This window comes from Oncorhynchus tshawytscha, linkage group LG31 (genome assembly GCF_018296145.1).
Source record: "Oncorhynchus tshawytscha isolate Ot180627B linkage group LG31, Otsh_v2.0, whole genome shotgun sequence".
Classification (NCBI taxonomy): Eukaryota; Metazoa; Chordata; class Actinopteri; order Salmoniformes; family Salmonidae; genus Oncorhynchus; species Oncorhynchus tshawytscha.
In genome coordinates this window covers 1,453,058-1,473,297 of record NC_056459.1, presented here as the reverse complement: position 1 = coordinate 1,473,297, position 20,240 = coordinate 1,453,058, and the positions used below count along the sequence as shown (strand labels likewise).

The 20,240-nt window shown below is 45.2% G+C and overlaps 1 pseudogene; it reads left to right on the top strand.

The window, feature by feature from the left end:
• The first annotated feature begins 4,386 nt into the window (after positions 1–4,386).
• LOC112229366 lies at positions 4,387–15,182 on the top strand (annotated as a pseudogene).
• Positions 15,183–20,240: the final 5,058 nt, after the last annotated feature.

Below are 20,240 nucleotides of genomic sequence, written 5' to 3'. Positions count from 1 at the left end.
AATTCACGATTTGAAACATTTATGGCAGTGTTGAGTATAATAACTCAGGCTACTTAGTGGCGAACTGATTCTGATCCTCTGGATAGGGATTCGGATTTGTTAATCCAATCTGACCTTTAATAATAATTAAATGTCTTTTTTTTATGCTGAAAATCTGGATTATCTTGATCGCTCTGGAAGGGGGATTTAGAATGTCATTACAACTAAGACATATCAATGTAACTAAGATGACAATGTTTAAAAAACCACCCATGGCTGAAAATAGGCAATTGAGGTGGCTTATTATGCTTACCCAGTAATAATGCACTAAATCACATATTGGACACATTGCGCACATGTTGTCACACATCATTAAACAGGCAAACAGACAGTATCTTAGTGGTCAAATCGAACTCAATTGATCTAAGATGGCATTACAGGGGATATCAGATGTTTTATTTAGTTTTTTATGCTGATTTCAATTTTTTTAACATAATGTCTCCCCTATCATTTCCTATGAACAAAACCAGCATCTGGAGATCAGAACAGCGATCACTAACCACGATTTGGATGACAATTTCTACTTCAACAAGTCGTCACGGACCAGGTCCTAATCCCCGGGATTCAAAAAAGTAAGTGACGGCGCAGAGGCAAAAGAGCAGACATCCTGACTAAACCTCAATGGTGTGCAAATAAACCGCCTCTACCCTCCATTCTGTTTGCTAACATACATCCACTAGTGAACAAACTGGATGAACTCTGCTCAAAATCGTATCAACAGGACCTGAAGAACTGTAATATTCCATGTTTCACGGAGTCGTGACTGAACAAGGATATGGATAATATACATCTTGCTGGCTTTTCCATGCATCGTCAAGACTTCTTGGCAGCCTTGGTTAAGATGAGGGGGGAGGGGTGTGTCTTTGTTAACCACAGCTGGTGTGCGATTTCTAATATTAAGGAGGTCTCGAGTTTTTACTCACCCGAGTTAGAATAACTCATGATAAGCTGCAGACCATACTATTTACCAAGGGAGTTTTCATCTATAATTTTCATAGATGCTGGTGCAAAGGCCGCACTCAACGAGCTGTATAGGGCCATAGGCAAACAAGAAAATGCGCACCCCAATGCTTGTTGTGGCCGGTGATTTTAATGAAGAGAAACTAAAATACGTTTTACCCAAAAAATAATCCAGCATGTCACCCTGTGCAACTAGAAGCAACAACATTTATATCACCTTTACTTCACAAACAGAAGCACATGCAAGGCTCTCTCTCACCATCCCTTTCGCAAATCTGACCATAACTCTATCCTCCTGATTCCTGCTTTTTCAAACAGGAAGAAACAATTATGAAAGTGGTCTGATGAAGCGGTTTCTAAGCTACAGGACTGTTACACTAGCACTGGAATATGTTCTGGAATTCATCCGATAACAATGGGGAGTTTACCACATCAGTCACCGGCTTCATTACCAAGAGCATCAATGTAGCCCCCACAGTAACCATGCGTACATATCCCAACCAGAAGCCATGGATTACAAGCAACATCCGCACTGAGATAAAGGCTGGAGCTGCCAGTTTCAAGGAGCGGGACGCTAACCCGGACACTTATAAGAAATCCCGCTACAATCTCTGACGAGCCATCAAACAGGCAAACCTTCAATACAGGACTAAGATCGAACCCTACTATGCCGGTTCTGATGCTCGTCAAATGAACCAGGGCTTGCAAACTATAATGGATTACAAAGGAAAACCAGGCTGCGAACTGCCCAGTGACACAAGCTTACCAGACGAGCTAAATGCCTTCTATGCTTGCTTCAAGGCAAGCAACACTGAACCATCCATGAGAGCACCAACTGTTCCGGATGACTGTCCATAGCCATAGCCAATGTTAGTAAGACCTTTAAACAGGTTAACATTCACAAGGCCGCGGGGCCAGACAGATTACCAGGACCCGTACTTTGCACATGCACTGACCAACTGGCAAGTGTCTTCACTGACATTTGTAACCTCTCCCTGATACCGTCTGTAATATCTACATATTTCAAGCAGACCACCATAGTACCATTTCCCAAGAACGTGAAGGTAACCTGTCTAAATGACTATCGCCCCGTAGCGCTCACATCTGTAGCCATGAAATGCTTTGAAAGGCTCACATCACATCATGGCTCACATCAACATCATCATCCCAAACACCCTGGACACATTCCAATTCACATACCGCCCCACCAGATACACAGCTGACGCAATCTCTATTGCACTCCATACTGCTCTCTCCCACCTGGACAGGAGGAACACCTACAGTGTATGTGAGAATGCTGTTCATCAACTACAGCTCAGCGTTCAACACCATAGTGCCCTCCAAGCTCAACTGAACACCTCCCTCTGCAACTGGATCCTGGACTTCCTGACGGGCCGTCCTCAAGTGGTGAGCATAGGCATATCATATTCACCACGCTGACCCTCAACATGGGGGCCCCTTAGTCTCCTCCTGCACTCTCTGTTCACTCAGTTTCCGTGGATGCCATGGCGCCATATGGCAGCCTTGGTTGTTTACTCCTGCTAATTTACTCCTGTTAATTTAATCTTCAATAGTTTTTCTATGTACACATTTTACTTAAACAATAATTTTATGGTAGCTTATCAAGTCTACATAGTAAATATCTTGAAATCCTATAAGGAAAATGCTAAACTGGATGATTAAACAGACTTCTTCATCAAACTGCTCAGCATCCCAGAGCTACTCACTGACATTCTTAATTAAGAAGTTTTCAAAAGATGCTCACAAAGCTCTCAAAGCTCACAGTATACTTCGCCAGAGAGGATGCCGGAGAGGGAAGAGAGCAAGTCGTAACTCCCTGTATATTCAAACTATTGTTGGAAATAGACCCTCCGAGTGCTCCCAAACTTTAAATAATGTACTCCCACATCAGACAAACTCGCGAAACTTAATTGACATCTAGACCATTGTAAACCAGCAAGATCCCAGTTTGTGCACCGGTTTGTGTCAAGAACTGCAACGCTGCTGGGTTTTTCATGCTCAACAGTTTCCTATGTGTTTCCCAAAGGACATCCAGCCAACTTGTCACAACTGTGGGAAGCATTGGAAGCATGGGCCAGCATCCCTGTGGAACGCTTTCGACATCTTGTAGAGTCCATGCCCTGATAAATTGAGGCTGTTTGGAGGGCAAAAAAGCTGTGTGGGGGGGCTAAAAGCAACCTTGTCCATTAACCTGTTGAGTGTAGGGGGCAGTATTTTGATGTTTGGATGAAAAACGTACCCAAATGAAACTGAATATTTCTCAGGCCCAGAAGCTAGAATATGCATATAATTGTCAGACCAGGAAGTGCCTCTTATTTGGAAAGCTCCCAGTTCCATTGCATGCCTTCCCTCCATTTAAAGGGATATCAACAAGATTCCTTTCCCTATGGCTTCCACATGGTGTGAACAGTCTTTAGACATAGTTTCAGCCTTTTATTCTGAAAAATGAGCAGAACGATCACATCGCGCCAGTGGATGGCTGTGTGTCCCCAGAGTTTTGCATGCGCAACAGCTTGGAGCAGACATTTTCTCTCTCTCTCCTATTGAAAAAGCGACGGTCCGGTTGAAATATTATTTATTGTAAAAACAACCTGAGGATTGATTATAAAAAACATTTGACATGTTTCTACGAACTTTACGGATACTATTTGGAAATTTCATCTGCCCGTCATGACCTGCACGAGCCTGTGGATTTCTGAACAAAACGCACCAACCAAATGGAGGTTTTTGGATATAAAAATAATCTTTATCGAACAAAAGGAACATTTATTGTGTAACTGGGAGTCTCGTGAGTGCAAACATCCGAAGATCATCAAAGGTAAGCGATTAATTTTATTGCTTTTCTGACTTTCGTGACCAATCTACTTTGCTGCTAGCTGTTTGTAATGTTTTGTCTGCTGGGACAGATGTCCTCACATAAACACTTGGTTTGCTCTCGCTGTACAGGTTTTTTGAAATCTGACACGCCAGGTGGATTAACAACAAGCTAAGCTGTGTTTTGCTATATTGCACTTGTGATTTCATGAAAATTAAATATTTTTAGTAGCGAAGGAGGCATGTCTCTGTGCATTAGAGATAGCATCCCATCCCGCAAGCTGTCATATATCTCTGTCCCAGAATATTTGGAGTGCCTGTGGTTTTGGGTGAGACCTTGCCACCGGCCTCGCCTCCTCTCTATTGCCATATGTACTGTTTACATCCCCCCTCAGTTTCCTCACCAAAATGCATTGAGACCATCTTATAGAGACCATCATCAGACCTATTAAAAATGGAGTATCCTAACTATGGTCTGGTCACACTCTAAGACTAATAGATTTTACCCAAACACTGTCTATCAAGGAAATGGGCTAACCCAAGTTGTGCAAGATGGTACCAGAGGTGAGGCAATACTGGACCTAATCATTACAAAAATGATTACAAAAAAGAAAACAGTGGCACAGACAGGTGCAAACCATGTCTGGAAATGAAAAAAGCCCCTCTGAAATCTATATTCCTAGCCGTGATCAGAACAATAAAGTTGGAATAGCAAATTAAATTAACAACCGGTTTTCTCAGGTCAGCCAATCACTGGACACAACAATCCTCCCAGCCTCGAACCCTTGGAGGTGTATGACAAGCTGCATGTGATCACAACCAACAAAGCCCGCGGTGTGCCACAGCGGATCCTACGAGAATTTGCCTGCAAGTTGAGTCAACCCATCTGTGACATCCTCAATCCAGCAAGGTGAATTCCCCTCCCAGTGGAAAGAAGCCACCGTCGTGCCCATCCCCAAGACCCACCCTCCATAAATCGACCAGCTACGGTCAATATCTCTGACACCACAACTATCAAAAATTGCTGAGAGCTTCACTGCCACCTGGATGAAGGAAGACATTACACGCAACATAGGCCGCAGACAGTTTGGAAGCAGACCAGAAAGATCATGTACCCCTGCATTTGTTAGCCTCCTGGACTGTTTATACAAGCAATCAGACATCATCTCCACCATAACCATCCTAAATCACCACTGACTTCTACAAGGCCTTTGACAAAATTGACCACACCATCGCCATTGAACACCTAATACAACTGGGTGTCACACCTGCCCTCACAGCATGGCTGCACTTTTGTGACCGGCCGCAAACAATAGGTACGCTACCAAGACGGCCTCTCAGACTGGCAGGAGCTGACGGGAGGTGTGGCTAAATGAACTCTTCTGGGTCCTCTAATCTTCCTTGCGGTCATAGACAGTGCAGCCCAGGATGTCCACAATAGGGGGAAATATGTTGACAATCTAAATCTGGTCCACACGTGTACAACAAGAAACATCAGTACACCACAGCAGGCCCTGAACAACTTCGACACATGGTATCATGCAAGCAGAATGTCACTGAACCCTGCCAAGTAAAAGGTCCATATCAGTGACTGTCACTGTCCCATGCCCTCTCCAGATCGAGGGCCAGGATCTCAAAGTGTGTGGCCCAAAAGGACCACCATAGAAATAAGCTTTTAAGCTTCATTGTGTTATCCTTGATGATTTTCTTAAATTGTATGCGTCACCTGCTGGAGCGCCCTTACCGTATAATATATTGTATTTTGTTTTTAAATGGTCTATGAAATTTGATCAATCAATTAGTGTGAAGATTTTAGGGGTAATGGTACAGAAGGTACAGAAGGACAATGTGAAGAGCAGGTTGCTACCAAGAGCAACAGAAAGCGTTTTCTCCTTTACCGCCTTAAAAGGTTCCATGTGCCACAGGAAGAACTGGTGAGCATTTACACCGGCTACATATTCCCTACCCTGGAGTATACTGCTACCGCTTGGAATAGCTCACTGACCCAGGCCCAGTCTATTCAAGTCTATTCAGAAGAGAGCATGCCACACTCTTCTAGGAGGATACTCCAGTTATACTGAGGCACTTCAGACCCTGTCCCTACCCCGGCTTCAAGAAAGACAGACACAACTCTGCATGACTTCTCTGTCAGCCTCCTAAACCATAAATTCAGAGACTGGCTACCCCCTGATTGAATCACAGTGACAGCCGGGAACACCCGCAGACAGAACCAACTGACTATACCAAAGTCTAGAACTGAATGGTACATGATTAAGGAGTCACTTTAATACTGCAGCGGCGGAAGATGATAGTGCAGGAAGTACGCCATCAGGAGGAGGCTGCAAGGTGGGCCAAGGCAGTCTCTCTTTCCAAACAGGGACAGTGGACTCTATGGGACAGTGTGGAGAAGAGGAAGATCAGCTGGAAGGATCTGTGGGCCATGGAAGCGAGGCGGTTGAGCTTTTCCATCAGAGCAACATATGACGTCCTTCCAACTCCAGTTAATCTTCACCAATGGTATGGTGAAGATCCGGACTGTGCCCTCTGTTCCATGCCAGCCAACTTCAGGCACATTCTCACAGGGTGTAAAACAAGCCTCACCCAAGGACGCTACACTTGGCATCACAACCAAGTCCTTAGAAACCTTGCGTCCGCCCTGGAGGACAAGCGAGCTGCCACCAACTCCCTACCACCCCCAGCAGCATCACACCCCTTACGGACAAACTTTGTCCGCGAAGGGGCTAAACCACCGAAGCGCGGCTCGACACCATTCGGGCGAGACCAGCTGCGCTTGGCCCGCGACTGCAAAATGCTAGCTGACATTGGCCGGCAACTTGTGTTTCCTCCGGAGATCGCAACCACCACCCTAAGATCTGACATGGTGCTCTGGTCCCGTTCGCTCAAGAAGGTCTTCATCATTGAGCTCACAGTACCCTGGGAGGACTCAGTAGATGAGGCTTATGAGCGAAAGCATCTACGCTATGCCGATCTAGCTGCCGAAGCACGGCATCATGGCTGGAACACAGAAGTCCGACCAGTGGAGGTGGGCTGCAGAGGTTTTGTGGCAACATCTACAACCAGACTGCTTAGAGACCTTGGAATTAAGGGCCAGAGCCAGCGTTCGGCAATCAAAGCTGTATCGGAGGCGGCAGAAGGCAGCAGTCAGTGGCTCTGGATGAAGAGGAAAGACCCCAGCTGGGCCCCGAAGTGAGAGGGCCAGAAGGTATGCGGTCAACAATGCTTGACTCAGGGAGGAGGACGCCTCTGCCATGCATAGTCCCATGGGATGTTGGCTATCATCAACAAGGCAACTCCTATGACTAATTGGGAATGGGACGCAAGCGTAGGATTGATCACCCTGTCGCTGGCCGCCTTTGGGGAGGGTGTATAGTGTGAAAGGCCGAAACACCCTAGGAACCAAAGGTACACTACTGACGATGCGCTCCCCAAATTTCACCAGGCTCACTGTTCATTAACTCTTGGAAGTACTTGCACAAAGGATAGTAACATCTCATCCTGTGTTCTTGGAATCTGGATAAACCCCCCTTTTTTTTTTTGCTCTTATCCATTAACTCATGGTTTTCAGTTTGTATTGACTGCTATATGAGTGTAATAAATAAAACATCCATGACTTTGTGGTCGTTTGCTGATGACTTCACGGTGGTAGGACAGAACACCGACAACGATGAGACAGCCTATAGGGAAGAGGTCAGAGACCCGGCAGTGTGGTGCCAGGACAACAACCTCTTCCTCAACGTAAGCAAGACAAAGGAGCTGATCATGGATTACAGGAAACGGAGGGCTGAGCACACCCCATCCACATCAACGGGGCTGTAGTGGATCGGGTTAAGAGCTTCAAGTTCCTCGTTGTCCACATCACTAAGGAATTAACATAGTCCACACACACCAACAGTCTTGAAGAAGACACGACAATGCCACATCCCCATCAGGAGGCTGAAAAGATTTGGCATGGGCACTCAGATCCTCAAAAAGTTCTACAGGTGCACCGTTCAGAGCATCTTGGCTGCATCATCACACTACAGAGGATAGTGCGTACGGCCTTGTACATCACTTGGGTTGAGCTCCCTGCCATCCAGGACCTCTATACCAGGCGGTGTCAGAGGAAGGCCCTAAAAATGGTCAAATATTCCAGCCACCCAAGTCATAGACTGTTCTCTCTGCTACCGCATGGCAAGCGGTACGATTCACCAAGTCTAGAACCGGCAGGACAATGAACAGCTTCTACGCTCAAGACATAAGACCGAGAAATAGTTAGCCAAATAGCTACCCGGACTATCTGCATTGACCCTTTATGCACTAACTCTTTTGACTCATCACATACATTGCTGCTATTGTGTGAAAGTGTTCACACCCCTTGACTTTTTCCCACATTGTGTTGTGTTACAGCGTGAATTGAAAATGTATTCAATTGAGATTTTGTGTCACTGGCCTACCCACAATTTTTTTTACAAATTAATAAAACATTTAAAGCTGAAATATCTTGAGTTAATAGGTATTCAACTGTTTCGTTTAAGTTCTGGAATAAAAATTTGCTTAACAAGTCACCTAATATGTTGCAATAATAGTTTTTAACATAATATTTTTAAATGACAACCTCATCTCTGTACCCCACACATACAAGGTCCCTCGGTCGAGCAGTGGATTTCCAACACAGATTCAATCCCAAGCACCAGGGAGGTTTTCCAATGCCTCGCAAAGGGCACCTATTGGTAGATTGGCAAAATGTTTATAAAAAAGCAGACACTGAATATCCCTTTGAGCATGGTGAAGTTATTAATTACACTTTGGATGGTGTATCAATACACCCAGTCACTACAAAGATACAGGCGTCCTTCCTAACTCCAGTTCCCAAAGAGGAAGGAAACCACTCAGGGATTTCACCATGAGGCCAATGGTGACTTTAAAACAGGAACAGAGTTGAATGGCTGTGATAGGAGAAAACTGAGGATGGATCAACAACATTGTAATTACTCCAAAATACTAACCTAAATGACAGAGTGAAAAGAGGGAGGCTTCTATAGAATAAAAATATTCCAAAACGTGCATCCTGTTTGCAATAAGGCACTAAAGTATAATTGCAAAAAATGTATTAAAGAAATGAACTGTATGTCTAAATAATAAAGCATCATGTTTGGGCAAGTCCAACACCACTGAGTATCACTCTTCATATTTCCAAGCATGGTGGAGGTTGTATAATGTCATCGGCAATAACTAGGGAGTTTTTTTAGAATAAAAAGAAACTGGATAGAGCTAAACACAGGCACCTGGTTTGGTTTGCTTTCCAACAGACTCTGGGAGACAAATTCACCTTTCAGCAGGACAATAACCTAAAACCCGAGGCCAAATATACACTGGAATTGCTTACCAAGACTACATTGAATGTTCCTGAGTGGCCGAGTTACAGTTTTGACTTAAATTGCCTTGAAAATGTATGGTAAGACTTAAAAATGGCTGTCTAGCAATGGTGGAAAACTTCACAGAGTTTGAATCATTTTTATATTGTACAATCCAGGTGTGCAAAGCTCTTAGAGACGTACCCAGAAAGACTCACAGCTGTAATCACTGCCATAGGTGATTCTAAACTCAGCAAAAAAATAAATGTCCCTTTTTCAGGACCCTGTCTTTCAAAGATAATTTGTAAAAATCCAAATAACTTCACAGATCATCATTGTAAAGGGTTTTAACACTGTTTCCCAATTAATGAACATGCACCTGTGGAACGGTCGTTAAGACACTAACAGCTTACAGACGGTAGGCAATTAAGGTCACAGTTATGAAAACGTAGGACACTAAAGAGTCCTTTCTACTGACTCAGAAAAAGACCAAAAGAAAGATGCCCAGGGTCTGCGTGAACGTTCCTTATGCATGCTGCAAGGAGGCATGAGGCCTGCAGATGTGGCCAGGGCAATAAATTGCAATGTCAGTACTGTGAGACACCTAAGACACGCTACAGGGAGACAGGACGGACAGCTGATCGCCCTCGCAGTGGCAGACCACGTGTAACAACACCTGCAGAGGATCGGTACATCCGAACATTACACCTACTGGAGAGGTACATTATGGCAACAACAACTGCCTGAGTTACACCAGGAACGCACAAGCCCTCCATCAATGCTCAGACTGTCCGCAATAGGCTGAGAGAGGCTGGACTGAGGGCGTGTAGGCCTGTTGTAAGGCAGTCCTCACCAGACATCACTGGCAACAACGTCGCCTATGGGCACAAACCCACCGTCGCTGGACCAGACAGGACTGGCAAAAAGTGCTCTTCACTGACGAGTCACGGTTTTGTCTCACCAGGGGTGATGGTCGGATTCACGTTTATCGTTGAAGGAATGAGCGTTACACCGAGGCTTGTACTCTGGAGCGGGATCGATTTGGAGGTGGAGGGTCCATCATGGTCTGGGGCGGTGTGTCACAGCATCATAGGACTGAACTTGTTGTCATTGCAGGCAATCTCAATGCTGTGCGTTACAGGGAAGACATCCTCCTCCCTCGTGTGGTACCCTTCCTGCAGGCTCATCCTGACATGACCCTCCAGCATGACAATGTGCCACCAGCCATATTGCTCGTTCTGTGTGTGATTTCCTGCAAGACAGAAATGTCAGTGTTCTGCCATGGCCAGCAAAAAGCCCAGATCTCAATCCCATTGAGCACGTGTGGGACCTGTTGGATCGGAGGGTGAGAGGTAGGGCCATTCCCCCCAGAAATGTCCAGGAATTCGCAGGTTCCTTGGTAGAAGAGTGGGGTAACATCTCACAGTAAGAACTGGCAAATCTGGTGTAGTCCATAAGGAGGAGATGTACTGCAGTACTTAATGCAGCTGGTGGCCACACCAGATACTGGCTGTTACTTTTGATTTTGACCCCCCTTTGGACACATTATTCCATTTCTGTTAGTCACATGTCTGTGGAACTTGTTCAGTTATTGTCTCAGTTGTTGAATCTTATTATGTTCATACAAATATATACACGTTAAGTTTGCTGAAAGTAAACACAGTTGACAGTGAGAGGACGTTTCTTTTTTTGCTGAGTTTAATATGTTTTGACTCAGGGGTGTGAATACTTATGTAAATTAGATATTTTTGTATTTACTTCTCAATACATTTCTAAAAACATGTTTTCACTTTGTCATTATGGGGTATGGTGTGTGTGTAGATGGGTGAGAGAGAGAAAAAAATGTATCTATTCCATTTTGAATTGAGGCTGTAACATGACAAAATGTGGAATAAGTCAAAGGGAATGAATAGTTTCTGAAGGCACTGTATATGTACATATCTACCTCAATGACCTCGTACCCCTGCACATCGACTCAGTACTGGTAGCCTGTGTGTATAGCCAAGTTATCGTTTCTAAAAACATTTAAAAACAAGTTATCGTTTCTAAAAACATAAAAACACTCATTGTGTATTTATTCCCTATTTTATTTTTCTCTCTTTTCATTGTTGGGAGGGGCCCATAAGTAAGCATTTCAATGTTAGTCTAGACCTGTTGTACAAAACATATGACATATAAAATTTGATTTCAAATGATTTCTATATGATTGAAATTGTCCATATAGGCCCATGTTTATCTCTTAAGTCAACTCGGTTTTCATTTGAAGCATAATTTTATACTGCACTCATTTGTAAACAATTCTTTGTATTTGTAGTCACCTTTATTCGGAAGTTAGACAGCCTAAATATCTTGATTCTATGTTTAGCGGAGATCATCTGTGAATAAAGTAATGCAGAAGGGTAAAATAGAAGGGTAAAATATAACGATACACTTTGGCTGCTCTACAAGTGGTCTGAATCACTCGTAGATGTGCAAAGGTTTTTTAGAGCCATCTTACTAACGAAGGCTCTGGGAAACACCTTGGCTACTAAAGATACATCATAAAATGGTTCTAATGGTGATCCTAACGCTATGAAGGCTCTGGGAAACTAGGCCCTGTTCAATGCATTGAAAATCCAAATGGCAAAAAAGAAGATTACAGTATCCGGATCTTTCTGATCCCATTTTTTTTCTGTTTATGGACCCAGGGGATTCATTCCTTTTAGTGTGACCCCCTGACCAAGAGAGGTGGGTGTAGTTGGACAGGGAGTGACCACGCACTACCGTAAAACCAATCAGAGTTGGATTAATTTCTCCCCCTCACAAGAAAGATCTACCCACCCTCTTCTACCCCTAACCGACAACTGCCATAACAGTGGCAGTGTTGAGCCTCCATTGCCACTATGGGTCTGTGTTTATAAGAGAGGCTTGAAGGTGAACCTTAGTTTGGACCGACAATTATAAACATTTCCGAGAGCACCTGACAAAGTCCGCTTCCGCATATGATTTACCACTGTCCACCTTGGTTTCAATTCAAAAGGTCTTAACGCCTCCTATTTTCAATGGTCGTGGCACATCACCTTGTTCCCAACAATTAACAATTCATTCTCGTATCAAGAAGGAACGTTATATAATTAGGTTATAGGAAGGACACTTCATGTACACTTCATGTAGCTGATAAATGTAATTCAAATGATTTAATTTCCCAGATTACCAGTTCATGACAGGTAATTCTATTTATATTTCCTAATCTGTTTTCCTCCTGTTAGATAACTAACAGTAAGTATTTTTATGTTAGCTGACATGCTTACATGAGAAGCTTTGCCTATCTGAATCCAGGGCCTTTTCTCAATTTGTCCTCTCTCTCCTCCTTTTGAAAAGTTAAAAGGTAATCCAGGAGGCGGCAGGGTGAGGGAACGTGTACAAAAATCCTCTAGTATGAAACAAGACTCTCCTCTTCACTTGCCCGTCATCAGGCAAATGACGTGTTGTGGATCCCAATCAAGTTAATTGTGCAAGACAATTCAAAGATAAAATGACAAGTATTTTATTTTACCTAGTAGCCTAGTCAATTATTGCCGTTTGAGCTGTCTGATTGCTCAGTACTTGTGACTGTCGTGGAGGATTTAGGATTAGTTTCAGGCCTATTTGTGTAAGAGCCTTGCTAAATTGTGGGCGTGTTGTATTGTAGGGAGTTTTTTCACTTCTGCCAGGCAATCAGCAATCAGTGCTGGGAGGTAGTACTAGTACTGCATCCACAGTTTTTTCATTGGCAGTATTGGCAGCTGTGGTGTTGTTACCAAAGCGAAGACTGACACTGGAAAAAAAGACGTTCTGCAGGGTTGTTCTACTGAGTTATTTGAAGAAGGAGAGAGATAAAGGCTCCACACCACTCTCACTTGTGTATCTTACCTAGTTATTTTCTGATGATCTCATTTTGCTATTTTGTAGCTTTTGCAAGTATGACTGTGTTTCCCATCCCAGTTTGCTCCTCTGCCTATAGGTTTTACAGAAGCTCCAGTGGCTGCAACCCTTCTAATTTAGTGTACACTGCAAGCACAACCCACGTGGAGTTCCTGGTGTCCGGCAGTGTTCTGAACTGCTGATCTGCGGTCAATAAGGCTGAGTTCACACTTCAGTCCCTACACTTTTTGGCCCTCATGGAGGTATGGATTTCCCCAAAGAACACTGCTACTCCAGCTGCTCTCTCATCATCTGACTATGTGTTCTCTCACAGTCTTAACATTGTTGTCATCTATCGCTCACCAGGTGCCCTTGGTGATTTCCTCAATGAGATTGACACCAAGTTAGTTTTACTGCTTGTACTGGGTGGCCTTAACCTCCCGACGCCTGTCTTCAATTACTTTCTTTCCACTTCTTTTCTCTTTTGACCTCACCCTATCCCAGTCACCTCCCACTCACAAGGCAGGCAATACGCTTGACCTCATCTTCCCTAGAGGCTCTCCGCCTACTAATCTCACTGCAACCACCCTCCATGTTTCTGATCACTACTTTGTTTTACGATCTTCCCCTCCCGCTCCGTGGCTGACTGACTCACTGCGTGCTGACAGAACAGAGCTTCGGGCAACTGAGCGGGAAAAAACTAAACTTCCGGAGGACCTATCATTTTTCCACTCCCTCCTCTCTACCTTCTCTTCCTCTATATCTGCAGCTACGGCCACTGTCTATCACTCTAAATGTCAAGCTTCCTGGGAAACTCTTCTCTACTTTCTCCTCCCTCCTTAGTCCTCCACCTCATCCTCCTCTCTTCCCTCTCTGCCTGATGATTTTGTCAACCACTTTTGAAAAATGGTTGAAGACATCTGTTCCTCTTTCACTCAGCCTGCTGAGTCCAATGGTCCCACTCACACAGAATTACCATATGCCTTGACTTCTTTCTCCCTCTCTCTCCAGAAGAAAGCCTGTAACTAATGATGTCTGGTCGCCCGACAACCTGCCCAATTGTACCCCTTCTCCAGACCATCTCTGGAGAACTTCTGCCATTCCTCACTTCCCTTATCAACTCATCCATGAACACTGGCTTCATCCCCTCTGACTTCAAGATGGCCAGAGTTGCTCTCCTCTTCAAGAAACCATCACTCAACCCCTCTGAAGTCAAACACTACAGACCGTTATCCATTTATTTTCTTTCCAAAACACTTGAGCGGACTGTCTGACCAACTCTCACTATCTCTCTCAGAACCATCTTCTTGACCCTAACCAGTCAGGCTTCAAGAAGGCTTACTCAACTGAGACCACTCTCCCCTGAGTCAGAGGCTCTCCGCTCTGCCAAAGCGGAATCTCTCCTCTGTTGTTATCCTCCTAGATGTATCAGCTGCCTTCGACACTGTGAACCATCAGATCCTCCTCTCCACCCTCTCAGGGTTGGGGATCTCAGCCTCTGCACACTCCTAGATTGCATCCTACCTGGCAGGTCGCTCCTACCAGGTGGTGTGGAGAGAATCTGTGTCTGCATCACGTACTCTCACTTGGTTTCCCCCAGGGCTTGTTTATAGGTCCTCTCCTCTTTTCTCTTTACACAAAGTCACTTGGCTTTGTTATATCCTTACATGGTCTCTCCTATCATTGCTATGCTTATGACACTCAACTACTCTTCTCTTTCCCCCCATCTCAGCTTAATGTTGGTCCACCTCAAGCTCAACCTCGACAAAACTGAGCTGGTCTTCCTCCTGGAAAAGGACTGCCTGCTCCCAGACCTCTCCATCACGTTTGATAACTCCACTGTGTCTCAGTCCCAGAGTGCAAAGGCTATGGCCAAACCCTACATCATAACCTGAGCACTTCGTTCCACCACTTCTGGTCTCTTGGCCCTCCCACCCCTATGGGAAGACAGCTCCCGCTCAGCCCAGTAAAAGCTCTTCTGTGTCCGAGCACCCCAATGGTGGAACAAGCTTCCCCCTAAAGTCAGGACATTGGAGTCCCTGCCCATCTTCCGAAAACATCTGAAACCCTACCTCTTTGAAGATTATCTTAAATAACTCTCAAAGCTCCTCATACGCCCCCTATCAAGGAGGGGAGGACACCTTTATGTTCGCCTGTTAACGAATTGACATCTCCTCAACCACTTATCGGTTTCTGGAGCAAGGGTGGGGGATGGATTTTTTTTCTCAAAAGAGAAGGTCCAGGTCTCCCTTATAAAAGAGGTCTTCTGACCTAAATAAAAATTTGCATTCTCTACTGGCATGTAATGATGATGCTGGGAGACAGGAAGCATGTGCAGAAGGTGAGTAATTTAATGATAAGAAAAAGGCAGATAAACAAAATAGGAGAAGCTTACTGAACTTACCTACTGTGTCTCCAGGGATGATTATGATGTGTTACTGGTCATGCTGAAAAATATCTAGGAACATTTAGAAAAGGCAAATAGCCTAGTGAAAATTGCGTAGCGTGTTTAACACCATCCAACCCCACCTACTGGTGGAGAAGCAGGTAAATTTGGATGTCAACTCTCTACTGATCAAGTGAATTAATAGTTTCCTTGTTAGCCTTACTCAACAAGTGAAGTTTAACTCCGCCATCTCTACATCTGGAATGGTGAATACAGGAGCCCCTCAAGGTTGCGTACTTTCACCAATACTGTACATAAATGATTGTCAAGCCTCTGACGCAGCCCACACATTTTTTTAAATGCAGATGACACCGCTGTTGTGGGTTTCCTCCACCAAGCCTCTCTTCAAGGTTTTGACAGAGAAAGGGCAAAATTCATCCAGTGGTGAAATTCCCCTTCAGTAGGCAGAAGGCCTCATTGGCCTCATTCACGAATGCCTGGACCACTGACGCTGCATTGGCTAATCCATAAGACATCACCAAGTACTCGTAGTTCCCAGACATCGTGCTGAAGGCCATTTTCCATTCATCCCCCTTCCGGATCAGATTTTAGGCACTCTGCAGGTCCAGTTTAGTTAAAAAAAAAACACAGGCACCAACTGGAGAGGGTAGCGATACTTGGTGGTGATGGAATTGAAGCCCCTGTAGTCGATGCACGGACTTAGACCTCCGTCCTTCTTGGCCACAAAGAAGAAGACTGCCGATGCAGGAGAGGTGGATGTGCAGATCAAACCCTGTTGGAGAGCCTCCTGGATGTACTCCTCCATGGCCTCGGTTTCAGCCACGGACACAGGGTAGATCCTGGTAAATGTCCGGGATGTCGGGCTGGACAGCAACCACAGGACTCTCAACCGACTTGGAACCACATGGTAAGGGAAATCAGGTCTTCCGGGTGCCCAGACAGTGATTTTCATCCTTGACCAGGAGATGTTGGGGTCATGACGTTAGAGACACGGGAGGCTGAGAATTACTTTGTGTACGGGTGCGTAGGTGATGAGGAAGGGAAGGCTATCTTGGTGCATGGGTGAGTGATGCATGTGATAGTGCCGGAACACCAATGGCCGATTATCCAGGGCTTGGACCGGAAAAGGGGAGGAGAGCGGGTAAGAGGGCAATAACTATGTAAGAATGCTGTTTATTGACTATAGCTCAGTATTCAACACCATAGTACCCTCCAATCATTAATCTCGAGGCCCTGGGTCTGAACCCCGCCTTGTGCAACTGGGTCCTGGACTTCCTGACGGGCGGGCTGCTCCCAGGTGGTGAAGGTAGGAAACATCACCTACACTTCGCTGATCCTCAATACAGGGCTGCTTGCTCAGCCCCCTCTTGTACTCCCTGTTCACCCATGACTGCGTGACCAAAGACACTTCCAACTCAATCATCAAGTTTGCAGACGACACAACAGTAGTAGGCTTGATTACCAACGATGACGAGACAGCCTACAGGGAGGAAATGAGGGCTCTGGGAGTGTGGTGCCTGGAAAACAACCTTTCACTCAACGTCAACAAGGCAAAGGCGATGATGGTGGATTTCAGGAAACAGCAGAGGGTGCACCCCCATATCTACATCGACAGGACCGTAGTGGAGAAGGTGGAAAGCTTCAAGTTCCTTGGCGTACACATCACTGACAAACTGAAATGGACCACCCACACAGACAGTGTGGTGAAGAAGGTGCAACCTCAGGAGGCTAAAAAAAAATCACCTACAACCCTCAAACTTTTACAGATGCACAATTGAAAGCATCCTGTCAGGCTGTATCACCGCCTGGTACAGAAACTATACCGCCCACAACCACAAGGCTCTCCAGAGGGTGGTGTGGTCTGTCCAACATATTACCAGGAGCAAACTACCCCCCCCCCCTCCAGGACACCTACAGCACCCGATGTCACAGGAAGGCCAAAAAGATCATCAAGGACATCAACCACCCGAGCCACTGCCTGTTCTCCCCGCTATCATCCAGAAGGCGAGGTCAGTACAGGTGCATCAAAGCTGGGACAGAGAGACTGAAAAACAGCTTCTAGCAAGGCCATCAGACTGTTAAACAGCCATCACTAGCACATTAGATGCTGCATTCTATAGGCATAGACTAGAAATCACTGGCCACTTTAAGGAATGGAACACTAGTCACTTTAATAATGTTTACATATCTGGCATTACTCATCTTAGATGTACATACTGTATTCTATACTATTCTACTTAGTATCTTAGTCCGTTCCGCTGTGACATCGCTCGTCCATATATGTATCATGCATGTTAACATTAGTAGCCTCTTCCCTAAGTTTGTTTTATTCACTGCTTTAGCACAATCTGCCAACCAGGATGTTCTAGCTGTGTCTGAATCCTGGCTTAGGAAGACCACCAAAAAGTCTGAAATCTTCATCCCTAACTACAACAAGATAGACAAGATAGAACTGCCAAAGGGGGGCGGTGTTGCAATCTACTTCAAATATAGCCTGCAGAGTTCTGTCCTACTATCCAGGTCTGTACCCAAACAATTTGAACTTCTACTTTTAAAAATCCACCTCTCTAAAAACAAGTCTCTCACCGTTGCCGCCTGTTATAGACCACCCTCTGCCCCCAGCTGTGCTCTGGACACCATATGTGAACTGATTGCCCCACATCAATCTTCAGAGCTCGTGCTGCTAGGCGACCTAAACTGGAACATGCTTAACACCCCAGCCATCCTACAATCTAAGCTTGATGCCCTCAATCTCACACAAATTATCAATGAACCTACCAGGTACCACCCCAAAACCGTACCCTCATAGATATCATCCTAACCAACTTGCCCTCTAAATACACCTCTGCTGTTTTCAAACAAGATCTCAGTAATCTCTGCCTCATTGCCTGCATCCGTAATGGGTCAACGGTCAAACGACCTCCACTCATCACTGTCAAACGCTCCCTAAAACACTTCAGCGAGCAGGCCTTTCTAATCGACCTGGCCGGGGTATCCTGGAAGGATATTGATCTCATCCCGTCAGTAGAGGATGCCTGTTTTTTTTTTTTAAATGCCTTCCTAACCATCTTAAATAAGCATGCCACATTCAAGAAATTTAGAACCAGGAACAGATATAGCCCTTGGTTCTCTCCAGACTGACTGCCCTTAACCAACACAAAAACATCCTATTGCATTCTGCATTAGCATCGAACAACCCCCGTGATATGCAACTTTTCAGGGACGCTAGAAACCAATATACACAGGCAGTTAGAAAAGCCAAGGCTAGCTTTTTCAAGCAGAAATTTGCTTCCTGCAACACAAACTCAAAAAAGTTCTGGGACACTAAAGTCCATGAAGAATAAGAACACCTCCTCCCAGCTGCCCACTGCACTGAGGATAGGAAACACTGTCACCACCGATAAATCCACTATAATTGAGAATTTCAATAAGCATTTTTCTACGGCTGGCCATGCTTTCCACCTGGCTACCCCTACCCCGGTCAACAGCACTGCACCCCCCCAGCAACTCGCCCAAGCCTTCCCCATTCCTCCTTCTCCCAAATCCAGTCAGCCGATGTTCTGAAAGAGCTGCAAAATCTGGACCCTTACAAATCAGCCGGGCTAGACAATCTGGACCCTTTCTTTCTAAAAAATTATCTGCCCGTTCAACCTCTTTCGTGTCGTCTGAGATTCCCAAAGATTGGAAAGCAGCTGCGGTCATCCCCTCTTCAAACGGGGGGACACTCTTGACCCAAACTGCTACAGACCTATCTATCCTACCCTGCCTTTCTAAGATCTTCGAAGGCCAAGTCAACAAACAGATTACCGACCATTTTGAATCCCACCATACCTTCTCCGCTATGCAATCTGGTTTCAGAGCTGGTCATGGGTGCACCTCAGCCACACTCAAGGTCCTAAGCGATATCTTAACCGCCATCGATAAGGAACAATACTGTGCAGCTGTATTCATTGACCTGGCCAAGGCTTTCGACTCTGTCAATCACCACATCCTCATCGGCAGACTCGATAGCCTTGGTTTCTCAAATGACTGCATCGCCTGGTTCACCAACTACTTATCTGATAGAGCTCAGTGTGTCAAATCGGAGGGCCTGTTGTTCGGACCTCTGGCAGTCTCTATGGGGGTGCCACAGGGTTAAATTCTTGGACCAACTCTCTTCTCTGTAGACATCAATGATGTCGCTCTTGCTGCTGGGGAGTCTCTTTTGACACTGTTAACCCTCCAGACGAGCTTCAATGCCATACAGCTCTCCTTCCGTGGCCTCCAATTGCTCTTAAATACAAGTAAAACAAAATGCATACTCTTCAACCGATCGCTGCTTGCACCTGCCTGCCCGTCCAACATCACTACTCTGGACGGTTCTGACTTAAAATATGTGGAAAACTAAAAATACCTAGGTGTCTGGTTAGACTGTGAACTCTCCTTCCAGACTCACATCAAACATCCCCAATCCAAAGTTAAATCTAGAATTGGCTTCCTATTTCGCAACAAAGCATCCTTCACTCATGCTGCCAAACATACTCTTGTAAAACTGACCATCCTACCGATCCTCGACTTCGGCGATGTCATTTACAAAATAGCCTCCAATACCCTACTCAATAAATTGGATGCAGTCTTTCACAGTGCCATCCATTTTTTCACCAAAGCCCCATATACTACCCACCACTGTGACCTGTACGCTCTCGTTGGCTAGCCCTCGCTTCATACTCGTCGCCAAACCTACTGGCTCCGGGTCATCTACAAGACCATGCTTGGTAAAGTCC